We start from the raw sequence: 24111 nt of genomic DNA, 5'->3' as shown, positions 1-24111 counted from the left end.
AATGAAGAATTTGATAAAGCATTTTTCTACTTTATTCTTGTCTAAAAATAATTTGTTGGGACCGTAAAATGTTTAAAACTTCTCATAATTATTACATTTGAAGTGCTTTAAAAACTATTTTTTAAATAAATTATACTTTGGGGGAAAAAAGTGAAAAAAACATGTCTTTTATGTATCTTTCTAATGCCAAATCTAAATAAATACATTGAACCAAAAAAAAAGGAGGGGGCGCTACTTCGCAGTTTTTCACTTATCGCGGCGGGTTGTGGTCCCCCATTAACCGCAAAAACGAGGGATCACTAGTTTGTTTTGCCCCCCCCCCCCCCCCCCCATGTAGTTCCTATTTTTACCCTCATTAACTTAATTTCTATTGAAAATAAGTTTTTCCCCATTTCCAAGCCTAAATTTTATTCTTTCAAACTGTTTAAAATGCGTGTAGTTCAAAAATATATATATGGCGGAAAACACTCAGGTGACTTGAAGTTCCGCTCTGAGACCTTGAGAATCTTTTTATGGCTGGGTTGAAACAAAAGCGGTTGCGCGATGTCTGTAAACGGGAGTCTCCAGGGTAAAACGGACAAATTGAAAATAGTTCGGGGGCTTTAAGTCACTCAGGTGACGTGACGTTCCAGCTCTGAGACCTCCAATTTGGCCAAATTTCAAAATTGTCCTATATGGTAATGGTAATGGTGTTATACTTATATAGCGCTTTTCCACCTTTCAAGGAGCTCAAAGCCCTTTACACTACATGCATGTGTCATACATCATTGGAAAGCTTAAAATCTCAATTTTCTGGGGGATGAAATTTTTTTAACAGGAGGGCATTTTAAAATATATATATGTATATATGTATATGTATACAGTGGTACCTCTACATACGAAGTTAATCCGTTCCAGGACCTTGTTTGTAAGTCGAAATGGTCGTATGTCGAGCAGGATTTTCCCATAGGAATACATTATAATTCCATTAATTCGTTCCACAGCCCAAAAACCTTCACTAAATCCTTAAAAAATACTGCTGGTACTATTACAAATGGCAATTACACATAGCAAAACAAATAAATTATAAATCAAAATCGGAATAATAATAATAATAATTCCTGTATTAATGTAACGAATCGGGTTCTAATGTGGCGGACGTTTTTTGCTGACCCTGAACGCACAGCGGGGCTGACGTGCCAGAGACAGACCGGTGAGCTTGAGTTTCACTTTCACTTTGAATGTTTTCTTGAGAACACCGTCAATTGCGGCAGACAGAAGGTGTTTTTGTTTTGAATAAGTTGTGAAATAAATAATAAAAACGTGGCGAAGTTGGCGGTTTCTCTGGAGATGTTACCACAATAAGAATTGTCAGCTTAATTTATAAAGACTGGCGAACGATGGTCGGAGGAGGACCGTGGAGATGTATTGTTGAGCCATTTCACGGATGCCCACCCTACGCTCATATTTTTCTGTCATTTGCATCTTCATTTAGAAGGTAAGCGTCAACTTTTTCCTTGTTTCACCACCTGTACCAACCTTTTCTGAAACCAGTGTTGATTTGTCACACAAGAAAATCCGCCGTGCATTCGTCTGCGGTGCTGCCATTGTCGTCGGATGTAGAAACAAATGGCAAGTCAAATTTTACGTCGGATGTCGAAAAGTTCGTGTGTCGAAGCGATCGTATGTAGAGGTACCACTGTATATATATATATATATATATATATATATATATATATATATATATATATATATATATAGCAAAGCCCTAACTGGAGGTGAGCGCCACAGCTGGATTTTTGGGGGATTTGAGTGGTCGAGATTTTTTTCATATATTTACCCTTTAAACTTTTTTTTTTTCAATTTTTCTTTGTTTGGATCGATTATTTATCTAAAATATCGGAGAAAATGCGACAGTAACAAAAAATATACAATTAAGCGATAGTTATGAGGTAGATATCCATGACTTATTTACAGACACCAATTTTTTCATTGTGATGGAATTTGTTTAAAATATGTGAGAATAATTTTTTAAAGTCGTTTAAAAAAAAACAAAAACAAAAAACTAAGTATTAGACATCGATTACTGATTCTAAGCTAAAAATGACAGACATTTTGAATAATATTTTTATGGCTGGGTTAAAACAAAAGCGGTTGCGCGGTGTCTGTAAATGGGGGTCTCCAGGGTAAAATGGACAAATTAAAAATAGTTCAGGGGCTTAATGCGCCATGAATCTGCTATGGCAGCATATAGACATATGCTTCTATCAAACACAACAGTTCTTTTGGCTTTGGCAGAAACAGCTTCTTCAGCCTTGTCTGTGTTTTCCGCCATTTACTAGTATATTTATTTTGTACCCGACACGGGCGTAGGTTTGGTCTAAATATTGGTAGGGACGATATAACAGCGTAACCTGCATGTACACTTTTTGCTGGGAACGGAACATTAATAAGACCAAACATATTTGGTGAATGTGGGTCAGGGCTCCATTTCTCACCAATATGAACCAAATTAATTGATAAGCTGAATGATTAATGCAAAATAAATCTGTAGTGACCTATACTAACTTTCACACTGCAAATTTATAACGTCTTAATCTGATAATTTTGTTAAATCCAGTCTTAAGTAAATATTACTATTTGTTCCGATTGAGCCCATACATCTACAAGTTGTTCATTTTTCACCTAAATCAAGAAAAAAATTATTTCAAATAATGTTTTGAACAATTGTCTTGAATTGACGTCTTTTTACATTACTTACAGTGGCTGCTGCTGGCAGAAAAAAGTTAATATCTAATATCCCTCGTCTTTGAAGGGGGAGGCGGCATGTTGCATTTATGTTGGGCTGTGAATGGGTGTGGGGGGGGTCAAGTCATCAGCCAATCAAACGTGTGTTTTAGGGGGGGAAAAATGGACTAGCACATTCAGTGAGTGAAAAGGAGTCAGTGTAAGTCTGAACATAAAGTCCTGTAATTCACTTAATAATGGTAGGATCAATTCTATCCTTACAGCATATAGGAAGACAATCTAAATGACCTACAGTGGGACAAATAAGTATTTAGTCAACCACTAATTGTGCAAGTTCTCCCACTTGAAAATATTAGAGAGGCCTGTAATTGTCAACATGGGTAAACCTCAACCATGAGAGACAGAATGTGGTGGGGAAAAAAAAAAAGAAAATCACATTGTTTGATTTTTGAAGAATTTATTTGCAAATCCTGGTGGAAAATAAGAATTTGGTCAAAACCAAAAGTTTCAGCTCAATACTTTGTTATGTACCCTTTGTTGGCAATAACTGAGGCCAAACGTTTTCTGTAACTCTTCACAAGCTTTTCACACACTGTTGCTGGTATTTTGGCCCATTCCTCCATGGAGATCTCCTCTAGAGCAGTGATGTTTTGGGGCTGTCGTTGGGCAACACGGACTTTCAACTCCCTCTACAGATTTTCTATGGGGTTGACATCTGGAGACTGGCTAGGCCACTCCAGGACCTTGAAATGCTTCTTACGAAGCCACTCCTTTGCTGCCCTGGCTGTGTGTTTGGGGTCATTGTCATGCTGAAAGACCCAACCACGTCTCATCTTCAATGCCCTTGCTGATGGAAGGAGATTTTCCCCTTAAAATCTCTCGATACATGGCCCCATTCGTTCTTTCCTTACACAGATCAGTCGTCCTGGTCCCTTTGCAGAAAAACAGCCCCAAAGCATGATGTTTCCACCCCCATGCTTCACAGTGGGTATGGTGTTCTTCGGATGCAATTCAGTATTCTTTCTCATCCAAACACGAGAACCTGTGCTTCTACCAAAAAGTTCTGTTTTGGTTTCATCTGACCATAACACATTCTCCCAGTCCTCTTCTGGATCATCCAAATCCAAGGAGTTTTTGGAGTTTTTCCTTGGAGGGTTTTAAGGATAGGGGATACCCAGGACTTGAACTGTATCTATTCATCTTTGTTGCTTCATTTCTAATTGTGTATCATATTGCCTCTGTAAAGCCCTTTGAGACTTCTGTTGTGATTGAGGGCTATACAAATAAAATTGAATTGAATTGAATTGAATTAAATGCTCTCTAGTGAACCGCAGGCGGGCCTGGACATGTACTTTCTTCAGTAGAGGGACACGTCTGGCAGTGGATGATTTGAGTCCCTGGCGGCGCATTGTGTTACTGATAGTAGCCTTTGTTACTGTGGTCCCAGCTCTCTGTAGGTCATTCACTTGGTTCACCCGTGTGGTTCTGGGATTTTTGCTCACCGTTCTTGTTATCATTTTGACGCCACGGGGTGAGCTCTTGCATGGAGCCCCAGATCGAGGGACATTATGAGTGGTCTTGTGTGTCTTCCATTTTCTAATAATTGCTCCCACAGTTGTTTTCTTTGCACCAAGTGTTTTACCTATTGCAGATTTAGTCTTCCCAGCCTAGTGCAGGTCTATAATTTTGTCTCTGGTGTCCTTCGACAGCCCTTTGGTCTTGGCCATAGTGGAGTTCGGAGTGTGACTGACTGAGGTTGAGGACAGGTGTCTTTTATACCAATAATGAGTTAAAACAGGTGCCATTAATACAGGTAATGAGTGGAGCCTCGTTAGACATCGTTAGAAGAAGTTAGACCTCTTTGACAGCCAGAAATCTTGCTTGTTTGTAGGTGACCAAATACTTATTTTCCACTGTAATTTGGAAATAAATTCTTTAAAAATCAAACAATGTGATTTTCTGGGTTTTTTTCCACATTCTGTCTCTCATGGTTGAGGTTTACCCATGTTGACAATTACAGGCCTCTCTAATCTTTTCAAGTAGGAGAACTTGCACAATTGGTGGTTGACTAAATACTTATTTGCCCCACTGTATATAACTGAAGTCATTATTTGGTTGTGTTATGTCCCTACCGTCCCTATGCAAACCTACGCTCTTGGTAACCGACATCGTCCGGTTGATGTTTAAACGCTGAGCGAAGCCCCGCCTTTTCCGCCGAAATTCTCAGCGGGCAGGCAGGCGATGGGCGGGGCAAGGGGAGTGGGGGGGCTTTCACGGCCAAGCGGAAAGAAAGTGGAAAGTGAGACAAATAGCTGCATGGACACTCTGCCATAAGTAAGTACTCGTTTCACCTTTCAAATGTCTTCAAACGCGAACGGCGGGGTCGTGTGAGCGAGATGTCGGCTATGGTGGCCTGGGCTTGCTGGAAAAGCGTTTAGAAGAGGAGAGAATGAGAAAGGGGCAGGTTAGCTTCGTCGTGGATGGTCTTCAACAAACAATGGTGGAGAGGACGCGATGGTCGCCTCCTTTCTTTTTTCATTTCTCCCCCCGTTCTGTTTTAAACTTCATCCAAGCAAGTTCAGGGGGGATCGTTGTTGTCCACACACATTTGGGCCACGTAAGCTTCTACTTTTTAGCCGGTAATGAAGCGACAAAGACTGAGGGGGGAGGCGATGAAGTCAAAATTGGTCCGACGCCGGAGGACAGTTTACCCGTGGAAGTCATTCATTTATCGGGGAGGGGAGCAAACATTTCGGGGTGTGCGGTCCATTGTCCTTTTACTACAAAAGAAATGCACTTTACTATTTCTCTGAACTGTCTTATCTCCCCTGCGTCTCCGAGCTAACGTTTCTTTGCCAAAATGCATGGAAGAAGCCGTAAAACGTTCAAATGTTGGCCTACCGACATGTACAGTAAAGTGTCTCCAGTGGTGTTGAACGACTCCCAAATTCCGCAATACTGTATTCCGCATTTTATGACTTTTACACATGCTGTAAAGTGTGTTTGCTATTTCTCGAAAGAAAGAAGGGCCTCTAGGCAGAAATATTCAATTGCGCTTGAGGAGCGATTAAATGGAAACCAGTTGCAGCTCCCCACAGAATGTTTTGTGATACATTTCAAGTTTTGTTTCCCCCCTCCACAATTTTTTAAAAACCTTTTTTCACTGAAAGCAACACAAGGTAACTTTTCAACCTTGATAAAATTTCATAATTCGTGATGATATGTCGACTGACAACTAGTTGAATGACACTTCTTTTATATCTCGATGTGGTGTGAATTAGAGGTGTGCAAAATTTCCGATTCTTAGATTATTCGCGTTTCGGCCGTGGAAGATTCGAGAACGATTTGCAAACATACAAATTCCGATTATTGAAATATGTCAAGTAAAGCGAAACTAAAACACATCGCGGTCGATGTTGTTAATCTTACTTAAAAAAAAGTAATTAATTACAGTTACAAATTACTTCTCCCAAAAAGTATTGCATTACTAACTCAATTACCTGAATATAAGAGTAATTAGTTACTTGGCAAAGTAACTGGTGATAATGTTCATGTTTTTTTTTCCTCACAAAAAAAAAAAAAAAAAAACATAGGTCACACTATGTGAAGTTTAAAAAGTTTTTGGGACAATTGGCACTAGCCAAATTCTTTACCCTAATTTACCCTTTACCCTGAATCAACTGTTAAAAGTTGTTAAAATTGCTCACATTATTGCATTAGTTCCCCTCTGTCTACTTTTGACATGTGTAAGTTTTAAAACTGTCAAGATTTTGCCGATTTAGGAGTATTTTAGATAAAAAGTTACTTAGGTTCGCCAGGAAGGTTCTCTACAACAGAGCCTTCCTAAGAAGTCTACTGCTTTAAGATGGCTGTTTACTAACACATCTAGCTTAGGAGTGCACGATATCCATTTTTTGAAATCGATAACTTCCTGCTCCTCAAAGCCGATATTGATGACCGATAATAAATATATAATTTTTTAAATGTATAACCTGAGTTTTTGAACGCCTGGAGGTTTAAAAAAAAAAAAAAAAAAAAAAAAAAAAAAAAGAAAAACCTAGTGGTGGATTCAACATAGATTGCCTTTGATCTCACCACATTTTTCATAATGACATGAACAAAACAGTGCGTTTCACTTCTGCACTGGCCGACAGCCAACTAAGAACGAATGCACTTCCATAAACCACAAGGGTTGGTCTTTTCTTGCATTTCTGGGAAGACACTTGTCTTAATATTGTGAAAGTACAACAGATATATACACATATTCAATACTCAATATTCAACAAACTGCACAATACACTTATATACACAACTATTATACGTAGAGCATAGCACACTAGCTTGAGCTACTAGAGCATTGGCTGGCTTCTATAACACAACAACTTATGAAGTTCTGTACATATTACCCTTCACCACAGTAGTAAACATATATTGCACATCCCTATGTTATAGTAAACATAGAATACTTACCGACATATATTTCTAAGGCGGAAACATAACAAAGCATTCACGGTTGCCAATGCTACCGCTAGACATGCAATGTGTAAGTGAATGAACCAAACTACAGTAACAAAAAATAGATGCAGTGAATTATTCTGACCAGCAAGTGGCAGCAATGCCGCACAAATGGTCAACTGATTCCCCATACTAGTGTGTAAACTGTAAAGCCAGCACAGTAATATTATTGGCCCTATTAATAATGTTATTGGATTTATCAGGATGACGTCATAATTCCTATCATCGGACCAATAATTATCGTGCACCAGTAATCTAGTTCTATACATGTTGCTAATGCAGCCCTGTCTGTCATTTCGCATCTAGTTCTATATATATGTGATATCTACCATGTCTACCATATCATGTGGGCGTAGTTTGTAGGCTATCGGCTACAGTCAGGTATTATCGGAGCCACCTCGCATCGCGTTTGCTCGGTGTCACAATCTTTTTTGCCTCCTCCCCACTCCTGCTCTGCTCTGTCGTCTCAGTGAGTCTGTCTCCCTCACTTTTCTCGCGTCATTCAACCAATATAGTAACGCACGCCTTTCCATTCCTCAGTAACGGTAACGGCTTTGGCAAGATGAGAAAAGTAATTAATTAGATGACTGATTACTAAAAAAAATAACGCCGTTATATTGTAACGCCGTTATTAACAAGTAACAACACTAATCGCGGTCTTCGGGACGCTAGGGCGAGCGGACCAAGAGTAAACATCATGCTTGTCATTACCCAGTTAATGAAAATGCTCAACTCACGGCTCTGGCTCAACTCAACTAAAAAAAAACAAAAAACAATCATACCCGACTGCTGCCGACAGCTGCTACAAACTACGCACAATGCTACGGTAGATATCACATGTATAAAGAACTAGATGTCAATTGACAGACTCGGCGTTAGCAGCACATGTGTAGAAAACTAGATGCAAAATGAACGACTTTCCGGCGTTCGTAAACAGCCGCCATCTTAAAGCAGTAGACTTCCCTGGAAGGCTGTTGCAGCGAACCTTCCAAGCATACCTAATTAACTTTTTATCTAAAATACTCCTAAATAGGCAAAATTTTGACTTGAATCTATCTTTAAAACAGTTTTAAAACTTTGACATGTCCAAAGTAGACAGAAGGGAAATTATGGAAAAACGGGAGCAATTTTAGCAACTTTTACGGTTGATTCACAACATTAAATTAATTGAATGTAGTTTAAAGCTGCTGTTACAGAATGGGGACTTGAGTATTTTATTTACTGTTTTGAACTGTTAACTTGATACTGAAATAGTCGTTTATTTAAACCTGAGAACATTTTGGCATTATAATCATTGACTATAATTGTTAAAGAAAGGCATGAGCGACACTCTAATAAAGTTGAACATCTCATACAGCCGGCACAATCCCCAGACCTCAACATTATTGAGCATTTATGGTCAATTTTAGAGATTCAATTAAGACTTCGATTTCCACCGCCATCGTCTCTAAAAGAGTTAGAGCAGGGGTGCCCAATCCCGGTCCTCGAAAGCCCCTATCCAGCTTGTTTTCCGTGTCTCCCTCGTTTAACACACCTGAATCAAATGATCATCTCATCAGCAAGCTCTGCAGCAGCCTGATAACGATCCTGATTAGTTGATTCAGGTGTGTTGGAGGAGGGAGACATGGAAAACAAGCTGGATAGGGGCTCTCGAGGACCGGGATTGGGCACCCCTGAGTTAGAGGGTAATCTAAGTGAAGAATGGCTTAAAATTCCTTTGGAAACAATTCACAAGTTGTATGAATCAATACTTCGGGGAATTGAGGCTGTAATTGCCGCGAAAGGCGGACCTACATCATATTAAATTTGTTTTTGTTGATTTTTTTTAAGGGGTTCCCATTATTTTGTCCAACCCCTGTATATGGACATCACATTTTGGTCATTTAGGCCAAAATGTGACACATTTGGTATCCAACTGTGGCCCACAAAATGGAATGTTCATATATGTGGATGCCAGGTCTCAATCATAATATTATTTTTGTATTATTAATCATTATTTTTGATATATTCTTTATGTGTAATTATAAATTAACAAAATATTTTAAATGATTAAAAATTCATATACAGTGCTGTTTATGGGCCTTGATCACACTCTAAAGCCCCCTCCCCTTTTTTTTTTAATTTTTATTTTTACTTTGTGTTTAAGTCATTGCCTGCCATTGACAAGGATAAACATCTAAATCATTTAAACTTAGGGTCAGTTTACATGGCGACTCTGCGACACGAAGACGCAATGACTGTGTTGCGGAGTTGCCTCGCGTGCATATGGTGTCGGCGAAGACGAAAGATTCTGAATCCTGCCTCCAAAGTGGAAGAATTCGATTGCGGGTGATTGAGGGGGGCTATCTCCGCATGCATATCAAAGGCTCCCGCGGCGCAACACCGCGCCGATAACGTCAGCGCTCGTACACGTCACACTGGCCGTGCGCAGCGGTGTTACTAAACATTAAAAACAGCAAATATGGCGGAATGTCGGCTTTAATTTACTGTTTTAAATATTTTTGCATTAAATATGTTGAATGTTTCCATTTTTGTGCCTTTTTGAACAAAAGAAAAATGCCATCGCTTCGAGTGGGCGGGCATATGTTTTTCTGGGCCGAGGAACTTTGGTGGGGTCAAAGTGCATCATTCGCTGTCGCCTTGTAAATCTGCACTGCCCCCTAGGGTCTGGCATGAATACTACATCGTTTTCATGCGGAATTGCAACATTGTTCGAATGGAGACGGGCCCATATAAATGCAAACATGAAATTTTTCGTTTTAACGGAGAGTCACCATGTAAACGGCCCCTTAGAGGACCAGCTGTGAATGCTAACGTTTGAGTGCCTTTGATCACGCTAGACGCCCAATCTGTTTTGACTGGGAAAGGTTGGCATTGAGTGATCATTCAAATGGATTGGACGTCAAGAGCCATCAATGGCAGCCCTATAAGGTGTTTCAACACTTTGTATGCAATGTGCTCTTCATATACAGCATAGTTGATAGTTGGGCATAATCAAATAATTTGGCGGGGGTGAATTTGATTGGCTTTGACATTTTAGTTTTAACAGTATGCCTTAGTTTTTTTTTGTATGGTTATTTTCTGTACTTGTTTTCTGTTTTTGTCCAAAAATATCGAATTTAATGGCTTTGCTGTTTATAAAATGTTTTCACTTTACAAAGTTGTTACATATTAAAATGCTTTGTTGGAAATTTGACTTTTTGTTTAGTTCTAAGTGTTATTGTTTAGTTCTAAGTGTTACTGTTTGCAGTTTTATCCCATTACATATTTTAGCATACCTGTAGTGTATTTTAGTGATGTCCCAATCTTTCTCTCTTTCAAATGTCGGCGCCAGGTATGGCTATTTTTGGAGTATTTGATTTTTTTTTTTTTAGCACCAGCACCATCGTGCTTTTCGGCTGCTGTAAATCAAACCACTAGGCCAGTACTTCTCAAATGGTGGGGCGCGCCCCCCCAGGGGGGCGCAGAGCGATGCCAGGGGGGGCGCGAGTGACCTCGGGGAACATGCTTTTTTTTTTTTTTTTTTTTGCCGTACTAGAATAAAGTGTACTTGCACATCCACTCCGTGGGTGGCAGTGGCGCTCTCATTTTCAAAGTGCGTGCAGTATTTTTGAAGTAAGCAAGAGCACACGGAAGAGACTCATGCAGAGCTGGACTCACGCAGCGACCCACTGTCTTTCTCACGTGTCCGGCCGAGAAGTGCCGTTTTCGGCTTGGGATCGTCACGACCACCGCCCTCACCTACGGTTCTCCCTCGGCCGCCGAGAATGCGCTTTTTTCGGGCCGTTTGCCTTTGACTTTTAATATAGTGGGAAATGAGGAAAGACCACTGTTTACTGAGTCTAAAAATGATTATAGCGGAGAAGCCAAATCAGTTAAGACGCCACTTAAAGACATTAGACCTCAATCTCATTGACAAGCCGCTTGATTGTTTTTCAGCGAAAATGTGCCGAATATTGCCAATTGTCACAATCGTCCCGCTTTGTCAGTGTTATATCAGTAAACCAGTGAGCACTGTGGTGAATCAGCGAAAATAAAAACTTTCCTTCTGTCCAGAGACCTTTTTCCCCCCTTCTATTCAGTTTTGTTTTTTTTTTCGGTCAAATTTTTTGGCATGTTGTCCTGAAGAGGAAATGTTTCTAATCAATTTGAATTTGTTATTATTTACTGATTTTATTACATTTTATTTTTCAGTTTCAAATGGTCAAAAATGTACCTTGAGTGTATTTTTACAGTTTGGATGTGACTTTTTTTTTTTTTTTTTTTTTTTTTTTTAACTTCAGGCAAATTGATGCGCATTAAGTCTTTTCTGTTACAAGCAACACAATGTTAAAAAAGTTATACTTTATTATAAGTTGATCTATGTTACTTTTTTTCCTTAATAGAAAAAAAAGGACACAATGTTAGGCTGAGGCGTACTTATAATAGTAATATAGACGAATGATACTATTTACAGTGGCGGCAGAGAGTTGGGGGGGGGGGCGCGAAACATTTACGTCTTCCTTGGGGGGGCGTAACAGAAAATAATTGAGAAGCACTGCACTAGGCAAACATGTCCGCTGTGTGGAACTACATCTCATTAGGAAGAAATGATAGTAACAGAGCATCCTGTAATATTTGTAAAAGGAGCAGTTCTTGAAGAGGTAGAAGCAGGGCAGACATTAATACAAAATATGTGATTTGTCATTTATTGGTTGCGTTATTTTTACTGGACTAAAAATATGGGTATCAGATCAGCATTGGCTTGGTATCAAATCAGAAGTTAAAAAAAAAATCTACATTGGGACATCCTTTATGTATTTTACTTTTTTAATTAAGTTTTGCATTGAACATATTTGAACTTATACTAACTTTTACTAGTTTAAATGTTGATGTAGTAGGTTGGGTGGTTCTAGTTTTTACTTCAGCTTTATATTTTAATTTGATACAGTAAGTTTGACATCACGTACAGTATTCTTGATGTATTTTCCTGTTAAGTTGTTTCAAGCAGTTTTTCATCAGTTTATTTTTTCCCCAAAAATTGTCTTTTCTTTCTAACCATGATGGAAGTTCAGGTAACTGCTCTCATTCCATTTTGTTTAAATTGCTGCTAAAACTAAGTGCATAGCTCTCCAAATGCTGGTTCACTTCTGAAAGGCAAGCAACCAAACAAAAGCCAAACCAATGAAAACCTCTTTGGTGGAGGTAATAAAAATGGAGCGGTATGCGAGCTTGTGGATTGTTATTTACTGACACGTCTTTCAATAGAGCAGCAGTAACTGTTTACTGAACTGAAGTGTATACATCAATACCTTTGTGGTGGTCTACTCTAAAAGCCCTCCTACTTAATTCAAAGCATATTGTTATAGATATGATTGTTTGGTGTTAAAATATATGTATAATAATACATTGTTAGGAGAATATGAGGATGGCAACTCCAACTTTACCAGAACAGTAGCTGGACCTCACGTGCACATTTTGTTGTATAATAATGCAAAAATCAGTCTGGGATAATTTGTATGATTCCTACTTTTCGTAGCTTTGCTATGGAGGAATGGTACAGTTCACCCGAGTCCAAATGGCACCACAGTAACATTTCGCAAGGAGTGTGACTATATATATTGATATGGTGATATATCGCAATACTATGTATCCCAAAAGATATAAAGATGTTGACGTTTTATAAAGGAACCAACAGGTTGCTGCCAAAATTTTCCACTAAAATAGTGTCTGTGCTAACTAATTGGCTATCATTAACGTCAATGGCTTTCATTCATTCGCCCTTCAGTCTAAATGAACTGGACGTCTAGAGATGTCCGTGGCACTGAAAGATGAGGATTCACAGCCAGTCTTCCCTATTTCAATGAATTGAATGTCTATTGTTGTCAATGGCAGGCAGTTAAGAAGCACAAATTTGTTTTCAAGAATGTTGCAATTAGGCATGTGCCAGTAAAAAAAAAAAAAAAAAAATCTTTTTTCCACTCAACAGGATTTTTTTTTTCACAACATATTTTGCAAACTGGAATATCAACATGAATATAATGGCAAAATGAATAAATAAAATAACAAAAAATAAATAACGGCAATATTTTAAATATACTTGAAATAAATAGAACTTACAGAGTAAACCCATAGCCACAGCCCAAGTTGCTCAACATTAGAACAAGAACGCTTGGTCATATAGAACTGGACTGAAACAATATAGGATCAAATTGATTTTATGTAAAACACATACCACTACTACCATTAATATTAGTTGAAAATTAATGGAGTGCGAGAGCAAGAGACAGAGCATCTGTGTATGACTCGTATCATTTTTTACACACACACACAAACACACACATGCTCCCTCTCATCACAGAAAGTCGCCTGAGAGAAAAATACACCACATGCTGTATTATGAAAATGTTATTTTCGACAAATGTTTACATTGTTCAAAATATTTTTTTCATAATTTTTTAACAGATGTTTACAATGGGTGGCACGGTGGTCGAGTGGTTAGCATGTCTGCCTCACAGTTCTGAGATCAAGGGTTGAATCCCGGGCTCCGGCCTTCCTGTGTGGAGTTTGCATGTTCCTTCCGTGCCTGCGTGGGTTTCCCACATCCTAAAAACATCCATGGTAGGCTGATTGAACACACTAAATTGTCCATAGGTGTGAGTGTTTGTCTCCTTGTGGCCTGCGACTGGCTGGCAACTGATTCGGGGTGTACTCTGTCTACTGCCCATAGTTAGCTGGGATAGGCTCCAGTATCCCCTCGTGAGGATAAGCGACTTGGAAAATGAATGAATGAATCTTTACAATGGCGGGAGACTTTACAAAAGTAGGCTTATGGTAGAGAGGAAACTAGTTAGCCGTCTTGGCATGCTAACAAGCCACATTATCTGCCTTGTTAACAAGCTTACGTTATAGTATTTGTTTTATCATCGCTAGACACACTAAACATGCTGGAGTGAACTCTCGTAGCAGGGGTGAGCGCTGCCGCTCAAAGCCACAGATTTTTCGCTGCATTTTTGGGACATAAAAAAAATAGCTAATACCGAACAATAGACTTCATAATTGTATTGACAGGTCACACCCGTCAGCCACTGCGCAACGCCTTCACGTAGGGGGCCGTCCTACAGTCTGCTTCAGTTATTCGCAGTCGGCAGCGGTCCAAAGCCGGATTTAGGTTGAAAAAGTACGATACTCATACAAACGGGAAGGATTGTCTCAGGAGTGATTTGTTCGAGGATTCAAGGTAATTATTATTATTTTCGTACCATGCACGCATTTTGAAACGTGAAAAATTCACTGGGAGAAATTAACCGCCACGGACTAGCATCGTTCTTCGTAATATTTACGTAAAATAAACGCTGCCCGGTTTTTTGCTCTTTTAACAAAGAATCTAGACTGCTTTACGTTCATATCTAGAAAGAATTCAGGGATTTAAACATTTATTCACAATAATTTGCAACATAAAAAGCCCTTTGTTGTGATAAGGGGGCTGCCACTATTATCTTTCTTCGACATATTTACGTTAAATAAATGCTAACTGCACGTTTTTTTTTTTTTTGTTTGTTTTTTTTTTGCTTTTAACCAAGAATCGAGACTGTTTTACGTTCATATCTATAAAGAATTCAGGGATTTAAGCATTTATTAACAATTTTTACCGGAAAAGCTGTTTACATATGGCGGCCGCCACATTGACTAACAGATTAGCATCGTACTTCGACATATTTACGTGAAATAACTAACTGCACTGCTTTTAACCGAGAATCTAGAGACTGTTTTGTGTCCATGTCTGTAATGAATTCAGGGATTTAAGAATTTATTCACAAGAATTTTTAACGAAAAAAGCTCTTTGTCTGTGATTCCACTCAGTCAGCTTTGATGGCCACGCCAACAATGCAGGCCTCCTATTAATCGGCCCCGTCAGTATCATTATGAAGTCTATGACCGTACTACGGTATGACTGAGAATTTTAGTGGTTTTGAAACCGTGACGTTTTCATACTACGGTAAATCCTGATACCGGTAACCGGCACATGCCTAGTTGCAATGATATAGTGTTGCTGTATTTACTTGCAGAAATGTTGCACTGAAATATTCTCATCAGTCGTGAGGAAGACAAATGTTGTTTACAGATTGTCCGTGACAGAGAAAAAAAAAAACATCGTTTATTTTCCCATTTAGAAATGGCCTGTTTTTGTCGTTTTAATAGTTGTATTTTAGAATATCGTAGTTTGATTTCCTGACTCATGTATCTATAATTTTTGTACCGCCATATCGTGAGAGATTCTTTGACTTCTTGCATTAGTTAGCCCTTGGAGAAGGTTTGCGTGCCGGTTACTATTACATTAGCAACTGCAGATACCGCACTTAATGTTTTAACATGAAGGCTAAAAGACTTGGTGCAAAAAGAGGGTGCCTTTTAAAGTATCTTTACATTTAACACATTCACTCCCAGCCATTTTCACTGGAGCAAGACCCTTGGCTCCCGGCCGTTTTACTGGATTTTGACTGATTTTGCAAGGCCCACAGAAAATTCTGTTCTATGGCTATACAAACAAGAAACCCACCAAAAAAAAGAATAGACTCTCTTCTCTCAGCAGAAATAAGTTACTTCATATCGTTTTCCATTCTTTAGAAATCAGCATTAGAAAATAGCTTAGTTTGAGCAATTTTCCAATTTCTGATGAAAAAACAGAGAAATTGACATTTTTGTGAAAGCATACATTTCAAACATAACTTTGACTTATACACAGCTGTTTTTTGCTTTAGTTACAGCCCAAACATCTGAATAATGTTTTCCTTTTACATAATAACATAAAACAAGACAAATAGAGCTTTTGATAGCAAAGTAACAATTTATTTACACATAACTAACTGAAAGATGACGCTGTTCTGGCCGCGACAGCCGGTTAAACTTTTCCCTCATCGCTGTCTGTCTTTTAAAGATGAATTTTTTTGAGTCTCTGCGGGCTCTGCTCGCTAGCAGCATGGACTCAAAAGGCATCGTCCGCAGCACTAGTGGTCCCGGTCATTCTGCTCGGTCATCCAGTGCCTGGCATCCCGGGCGTCCTACCGGTTGTTCTGCTCGGTTGTCCGCCGCATACGTTTTTGGAAGCAAATGAGTTAAAGACATGTAAAACAAAATATATTACAGACAATATGTAAATTGTTACAAAATGAGAAGTTAAATCTGAAATTGTTTATTTGCTTGTTTGGTCATTTTGTTGTTTTTCATGTTTTTGGGTCCAAAACTTTAGCTTGTCTTGTAAAAGCTGATTGATGACTTCAGCGTACCTAATGAAGTGGCCATTTCATACTCGTACACCTGCTCCAGTTTGCTAGCCATGTGTGCAGGAGGATTTGCTGACAGTAGCAGTTGTCTTTCTTGGTTTACTGATGTCGTGGTAGGAAACGGTGGGTGGCGGTGGTCAACTGTTTGTGTGTGTGTGGACCCTTACTCAAGCGCGTGCACGTATTTACACAGTTGGTCTAGCAGAAGTCAAACGGGCGCTCAATCGACTCCTGGCGGAGGTATTCCCAGAATGCTTTGCAGTCCGGGCAGCTGCCGTCTCAAAATGTTTGATTCCTCTGCGGACGTGTCTTGTGACCGTGGACGAAACCTAATTGCACCAATTAGCATTCCATGCTATACTGGAAACTGATAGCTTCCCTAGTTAAAAGTCATGATGGGTATCTTGGCTTCTTTTTGCTGTGCATGGTAAGAAGTGGTGGAATTTATTTTGAGCTTTGAATCCATAAGAACATGTTGGGATTATTGAATTTATCTACGTATAATGATGTACTGTAATATTTACTTATTGTATCATTTAAAATGTCGAACATTTGACAGCGAGTCTAGTAGGGGTGTAACGCAGTACTTCTCAAATGGTGGGGCGCGCCCCCCCAGGGGGGCGCAGAGCGATGCCAGGGGGGGCGCGAGTGACCTCGGGGAACATGCTTTTTTTTTTTTTTTTTTTTTGCCGTACTAGAATAAAGTGTACTTGCACATCCACTCCGTGGGTGGCAGTGGCGCTCTCATTTTCAAAGTGCGTGCAGTATTTTTGAAGTAAGCAAGAGCACACGGAAGAGACTCATGCAGAGCTGGACTCACGCAGCGACCCACTGTCTTTCTCACGTGTCCGGCCGAGAAGTGCCGTTTTCGTCTTGGGATCGTCACGACCACCGCCCTCACCTACGGTTCTCCCTCGGCCGCCGAGAATGCGCTTTTTTCGGGCCGTTTGCCTTTGACTTTTAATATAGTGGGAAATGAGGAAAGACCACTGTTTACTGAGTCTAAAAATGATTATAGCGGAGAAGCCAAATCAGTTAAGACGCCACTTAAAGACATTAGACCTCAATCTCATTGACAAGCCGCTTGATTGTTTTTCAGCGAAAATGTGCCGAATATTGCCAATTGTCACAATCGTCCCGCTTTGTCAGTGTTATATCAGTAAACCAGTGAGCACTGTGGTGAATCAGCGAAAATAAAAACTTTCCTTCTGTCCAGAGACCTTTTTCCCCCCTTCTATTCAGTTTTGTTTTTTTTCGGTCAAATTTTTTGGCATGTTGTCCTGAAGAGTAAATGTTTCTAATCAATTTGAATTTGTTATTATTTACTGATTTTATTACATTTTATTTTTCAGTATCAAATGGTCAAAAATGTACCTTGAGTGTATTTTTACAGTTTGGATGTGACTTTTTTTTTTTTTTTTTTTTTAACTTCAGGCAAATTGATGCGCATTAAGTCTTTTCTGTTACAAGCAACACAATGTTAAAAAAGTTATACTTTATTATAAGTTGATCTATGTTACTTTTTTTCTTTAATAGAAAAAAAAGGACACAATGTTAGGCTGAGGCGTACTTATAATTGTAATATAGACGAATGATACTATTTACAGTGGCGGCAGAGAGTTGGGGGGGGCGCGAAACATTTACGTCTTCCTTGGGGGGGCGTAACAGAAAATAATTGAGAAGCACTGGTGTAACGGTACACAAAAATCTCGGTTCGGTACGCACCTCGATTTTGAGGTCACGGTTCGGTTCATTTTCGGTACAGTAAGAAAACAATGCAAAATATAAATGTGCTAGTTGTTTATTACACACTTTTGTGCTTTCAGCAATAGGAACAGTAGCCTATACAAAGCTAGAATTCTGCTCAAAAAGTAGCGGGTTTTTAAAGATAATAATCCAACAACAATTTGCCTTTCAGACCCCTCGTATTGGTCAGCTTTCTTTCTGAAAGACAGAAAAAAGTCCTGTGCTAAAGAGAAAAGCAATCCCAATGACAAAGATTTTAACATGTATTTTACAAATGAAATACCTCAATGATTTTTTTTTTCTTATGAACGGTTTTCAAAAGCTTTATTGGTGGATTTTCTCAAGTTAAAGCGCCACCCAGAAATTACTAAATTTAATCGTGTAAGCAGGATCTGTGTATTATTATTTAATTACAGGTGTTTTAGCTCATTTCAATTTATTTTATTTAAATTGGGTATTATTTATTTTGTTATGTGTTTGTCTTTTACAAATGTGATGTAGTATTCATTTATATTGTATATTTTATGTTGTATAACTTTAGTTCCTATGTGAATATTAGTTCCTACTTGTTTTGTTGTGGTAGGAGGGTTTTGTATTGAACGCGGGGCCGCGTAAATCAGCAAAGACAACAAAGACAAGTCAACTGTGCCCCAATCTACCACTCAAGAGATCTGTTGGACTCGAAAAGTGAGTTACGATTGCACATTAGTTTGAAAATCGACCGGATCCACCGTATTTTTACACGAGTGACTTCCGGTCTGCTAGCTAGTAGTACTGACACAGGAGGGCCGCGTCTCGCGTCAAATAATAAACTCTGCTGTTCTTTTCGCGTGCGTCGTGTTGAGCCGCTTCTGGGACGCGTCTAACATGCTGCCGCACTGCAACTGGTGTGCATTGGCTGATTGACTTTAACGCCCGCGTTTCACTGCGTTGTCGCGGCGGCCGCGTTGTCGCGCCATTGACGTTTCTTACTGTCCTAGCGTGTTGGTCCTCATTATAGCAGAGAAGATGGAGTAAATATAATCTACACAAAGAAACTGTAGCCCGATCGACTCACAGCCTTGAAAAGTAAGGGTTACATTACGTCAGAAACTCGTTCGGTACACCTCCGTTCCGAACCGAGCACCAAGTACCAAAATGGTTCAATACGAATACATGTACCGTTACACCCCGAGAGTCTAGTATTGTTTACAAAATTACCGTAATTTCCCGAATATAACGCACACTTTTTTTCCCCAAAATCAACTTGTAAACTTATGGTGCGCATTATAAACGGGTACATGGATGGAGACAGAAATATATATGTATTACATATATATATATAAACCGATTTTTTTTCATTGACACGGCCACGTTGTGTTGAAGAAACGTATGCGGCGACCCGTTGCCGACCATTACGGTACGTGACGTCACCATTTTGTTTCGGTAATACTTCACACTAATGATTTCGTCTGTGTTAAATTCTGCTTTTTTCACTCTTCATAAAGCACAGAATTTAGTTTCTTGAACTCATTTGAGTCGACGTTTATTGCAGCTCCACAATTCGGAGCATAACAAATGTAAGGACACACACTTCCTGTGTCCGTCAACTATATCAGTCCCTCGGGAAACTCAAACCCAAATAACAATAGTTCAGTAGTTTTACCGTATCAATCCATGGAAGAAACATTTATTCATCATGAGGAAACGAGCAAGTTATACAGCAGCCTTTAAAAGAAAAGTCACATCCGTTTTGTTTTCTCCTAGATTCTGGTAAGTTCGAGAAGTTGTCAAATCATATTATTACCGTAAATATTGTCAGTTTACGGTAATGTTTTGAACTACCAATGTGCTATGCTTGTGCTGTGTTTCACCAGTCAGTAAAATGACATCTCTGTATCTGTACACGAGCTCTGTTTTCTTGTATTCTTCTATTTATTGGTGCTAAAATTAGGGTGCGCGTTATAAACGGGTACAATATTTTTCCCCAAATTTTACAAGTAAATTTGGGGTGCGCATTATACACGGGTGCGCCTTATATTTGGGAAATTACGGCATGTCATTTTCATTTCAATTGTCAAAATTTTTTTTCCAAACACAGGACAATAAATTAGTTCAAAAAATGTTAAATATCTTTATATTTTATGGACCAAATAAGAACTACAGTATCTATTTAGAGTTCACAGAGAGTCCAATGACACACTGTCTATTATTTTACAGTAAACAGTGCGGTTGTGCTCTTAAAGAGCTTTTTTTTTCTCTGAAAGCACTTTTATGGGCATCGCTGTTACGTCCTTTGTAATAATTCATACGGTGCATTATTAGTGGCATGTCAGGAGACACTCTGTGGTGGTTTTGTCTGTGGGGTAAAGTTTCATCGTCCTGAGTGGGTTTTTATGATATGTTTGTGCCAGAACACTTAGCTTGAAAATAAACGTTCATGGAAGACCATTTGTTGAATCGCTCCTGGCTTTCAAGGATTGGAAGACGACTGCTTACCAGGCAGGGCACTGTGATGAATAGGCAACCTTATCCACACCATCACTCGACCACACCTGTTCGGATCAAATGTTCGGACACCTTCTCACTGACAGTCTTGTACAATAATGCCACAATAGTGTTTCCGTCATTGTTTTAACCTGTTTGCAGTCCAAAATGCGCTCATGTCTGGCTCAAATTACTGATGTGGTAGAGTAAAACGCAGGTGCATTGTATTTAGTACATAAGGCTATAACAGCTTGTATGTTTCAGTTGAAAAATTAAAACACTGGCCAATCCTGGTTTCTCATGCGTCACGAATTTTAGGTAATTGGTGTCTTTGTGTACATTTCAGGTGTCTTATATAAATGGTTGAGTTTAGGAGTGGGTACCTCTTGTTACCTCACGACACGATACGATTTCCAATACAAAGCTCGCGACAACGATGATCTGACAATATGGCGATACAACGATTATCGACACATTGGTCAGGAAATCATTCTAGGATATTCTACAACCAACTAATAAACAGAAAAACAAGCTTCTGCTGTGAATTTGAATGAGCTTATCACTAGTAGACGTCCAATCCATTTGAACTGGGAGGGTGGCAGCTGCCATCCCTCCCAGTTCAAACGGATTGAACGTCTCTGGCGGTCAGTGGCAGCCAATGCCAGGCAATGAGGTCATTTTGGGCCATTTAAGGTCGTTTACCTGTTGATTTTCGGTTACTTCCTGTTGATTTTGGGGTATTTCATGGGTCACTTCCTGTTTATTTTGAGTTACAGAACACAAAGTGACCTGGGAATCACCCAAATGAATAGGCAGTGACTCAAACTCAACAGGAAATGACCTGTAAATGAACAACAAGTAACCTGTAAATGCCACGAAAATCGGACAAAATGACTGCGAATGCTCTGGTTTCAAATGAACGAACGTTCCCAGTCTAAATGTATTGGGCGTCGTGCACCATCAGTGGCAGCCTTAGAGTTACCTGAGACACTATTATGGTGGAAGATTTTTGTAGCAACTTGTTAGTTCCTTTTTTTTTTTTTTTTTTTTTTTTTTCTCTCCATATATCGTGATAGAAAGTATCACGATATATCACCATTTCAATATTTTGTCACACCCCTAGTTGAGTTAATGTGCAAATAGTTGAGATCAGAAAAGATGGCTGATCTGATTCAAATTCGATTGAAGCACAGTCTGTATAAAATTTTGTTTGCATTTTAAGTCTAAATTTCAGTGCTAATCGGAATGATCGCGAAACGTGGTCAGCAATGTGGGATATTATTACATCAGGGTTTGCTATACTTTGGTTTGTTTTCTGTCAACACTATAATATACTAATAAAATGACACTAAGTTGAGGCAGAGGTAATCAAAGGAACATCTAACATCACCTTTTTGTTGAATACCCTTGTTGGCAAATGAGCGACAGCAAGGAGGAGCAAGAGAGAACAGCTAGTCTTTGGTTTTTGTTTAGACGGGGAATCCCCCCATTCCGATGCATTTTAGTACTCTTCTATGAGATTCATCCTTGAATCCTATCGTGTTTCTCGCCTTGGTTATCACTCTAAACTTTCTTGGGCCCCATACTACTGTCTTATCTTGGGTAGCGCTTAGTCCTTTTTGGTGGGAAAACTGAGCGACTGTATGAAAATGGACTACTATTCAATTGAAATGTCAGAAAACTGACTCATACTAAAGCAAGGGCTGATGAGAAAACTGTTTACATCATTTAAAATGTAAACATTTTGAACAAATGTACTGCGATCATATCTTTTTTCATAGAGTGCGAATTTTGATGGCTGTTATTGCAATACGTAACTGTATCTTTTATTACATTTTAACAATTTATCATTATTTGTTTGCTGAATGTATTTCTACACATTTCTCTACACTTTTGGCAGTACTGTGTTCTACACTGCTGGCCAAAAGTATTGCCACCCCTGCAATTCTGTCAGATAATGCTCAATTTCTCCCAGAAAATGATTGTGATTACAAATGCTTTGGTAGTAATATGTTCATTTATTTTGCTTGGAATGAAAAAACACAAAAGAAAATGGAAAAAAAAATTAATCATTATCAATTTACACAAAACTCCAAAAACGGGCCGGACAAAAGTATTGGCACCCTCAGCCTAATACTTGGTAGCACAACATTTAGTTTCATACAATACTCTGCTGGAATTTTAGACCATTCTTCTTTGGTCAACTGCTCCAGGTCTCTGAGATTTGAAGTGTGCCTTCTCCAAACTGCCATTTTCAGATCTCTTCACGGGTGTTCTATGGGATTCAGGTCTGGACTCATGCTGGCCACTTTAGAAGTCTCAGGTGCTTTCTCTCAAACCATTTTCTAGTGCTTTTTGAAGTATGTTTTGGGTCACTGTCCTGGTGGAGGACCCATGACCTCTGAGGGAGACACAGCTTTCTCACACTGGGCGCTACATTATGCTGCAAAATTTGTTGGTAGTCTTCAGACTTCATAATGCCATGCACACGGTCAAGCAGTCCAGTGCCAGAGGTAGCAAAGCAACCCCAAAACATCAGGGAACCTCTGCCATGTTTGACTGTGGGGACGGTATTCTTTTCTTTGAAGGCCTCGGTTTTTTTCCTGTAAACGCTATGTTGATGCCTTTTCCCAAAAAGCTCTACTTTTATCTCATCTGACCGGAGAACATTCTTCCAAAACGTTTTGGGCTTTCTTAGGTAAGTGTTTGCAAACTCCAACCTGGCTTTTTTATGTCTCTGGGTCAGAAGTGGGGTCTTCCTGGGTATCCTACCATAGAATCCCTTTTCATTCAGACGTCGACGGATAGTACGGTTTGACACTGTTGTACCCTCGGACTGCAGGACAGCTTGAACTTGTTTGGATGTTAGTCGAGGTTCTTTATCCACCACCCGTACAATCTTTCGTTGAAATCGCTCGTCAATTTTTCCTTTCTGTCCACATCTAGGTAGGTTAGCCACAGTGCCGTGGACTTTACACTTATTGATGACACTGCGCACAGTAGACACAGGAACATCCATGTCTTCGGAGATGGACTTGTAGCCTCGAGATTGCCCATGCTTCCTCACAACTTTGCTTCTCAAGTCCTCAGACAGTTCTTTGGTCTTCTTTCTTTTCTCCATGTTCAATGTGGTACACACAAGGACACAGGACAGATCTCGGGTCAACTTTCATCCATTTAACTGGCTGTAATTGTGATTTAGTTATTGCCACCACCTGTTATATGCCACAGGTAAGTAACAAGTGCTGGTAATTACACAAATTAGAGAAGCACCGCATGATTTTACAAAGGGTGCCAATACTTTCGTCCTGCCCATTTTTGGAATTTTGTGTAAAATAATAATGATTTTTTTCCCCCATTCTTTAGTGTTTTTTCATTGCAAGCAAAACAAATG

The 24111-nt window shown here is 39.3% G+C and overlaps 1 protein-coding gene across 1 annotated transcript in view; it reads left to right on the top strand.

Moving 5' to 3' along the window:
* The first annotated feature begins 4968 nt into the window (after positions 1-4968).
* vangl2 (VANGL planar cell polarity protein 2) overlaps positions 4969-24111 on the top strand; it is a 43460-nt gene continuing 24317 nt past the window's right edge. The window contains exon 1 of the mRNA XM_057858209.1: positions 4969-5061. The gene's annotated coding sequence lies outside the window, so the exon portion shown is untranslated. The remainder of the gene's footprint in view (positions 5062-24111) is intronic.

This window comes from Corythoichthys intestinalis, chromosome 14, assembly GCF_030265065.1.
Source record: "Corythoichthys intestinalis isolate RoL2023-P3 chromosome 14, ASM3026506v1, whole genome shotgun sequence".
Lineage (NCBI taxonomy): Eukaryota > Metazoa > Chordata > Actinopteri > Syngnathiformes > Syngnathidae > Corythoichthys > Corythoichthys intestinalis.
The sequence above is the reverse complement of the archived record's forward strand: the minus strand, read 5'-3'. Positions and strand labels throughout refer to the sequence as shown.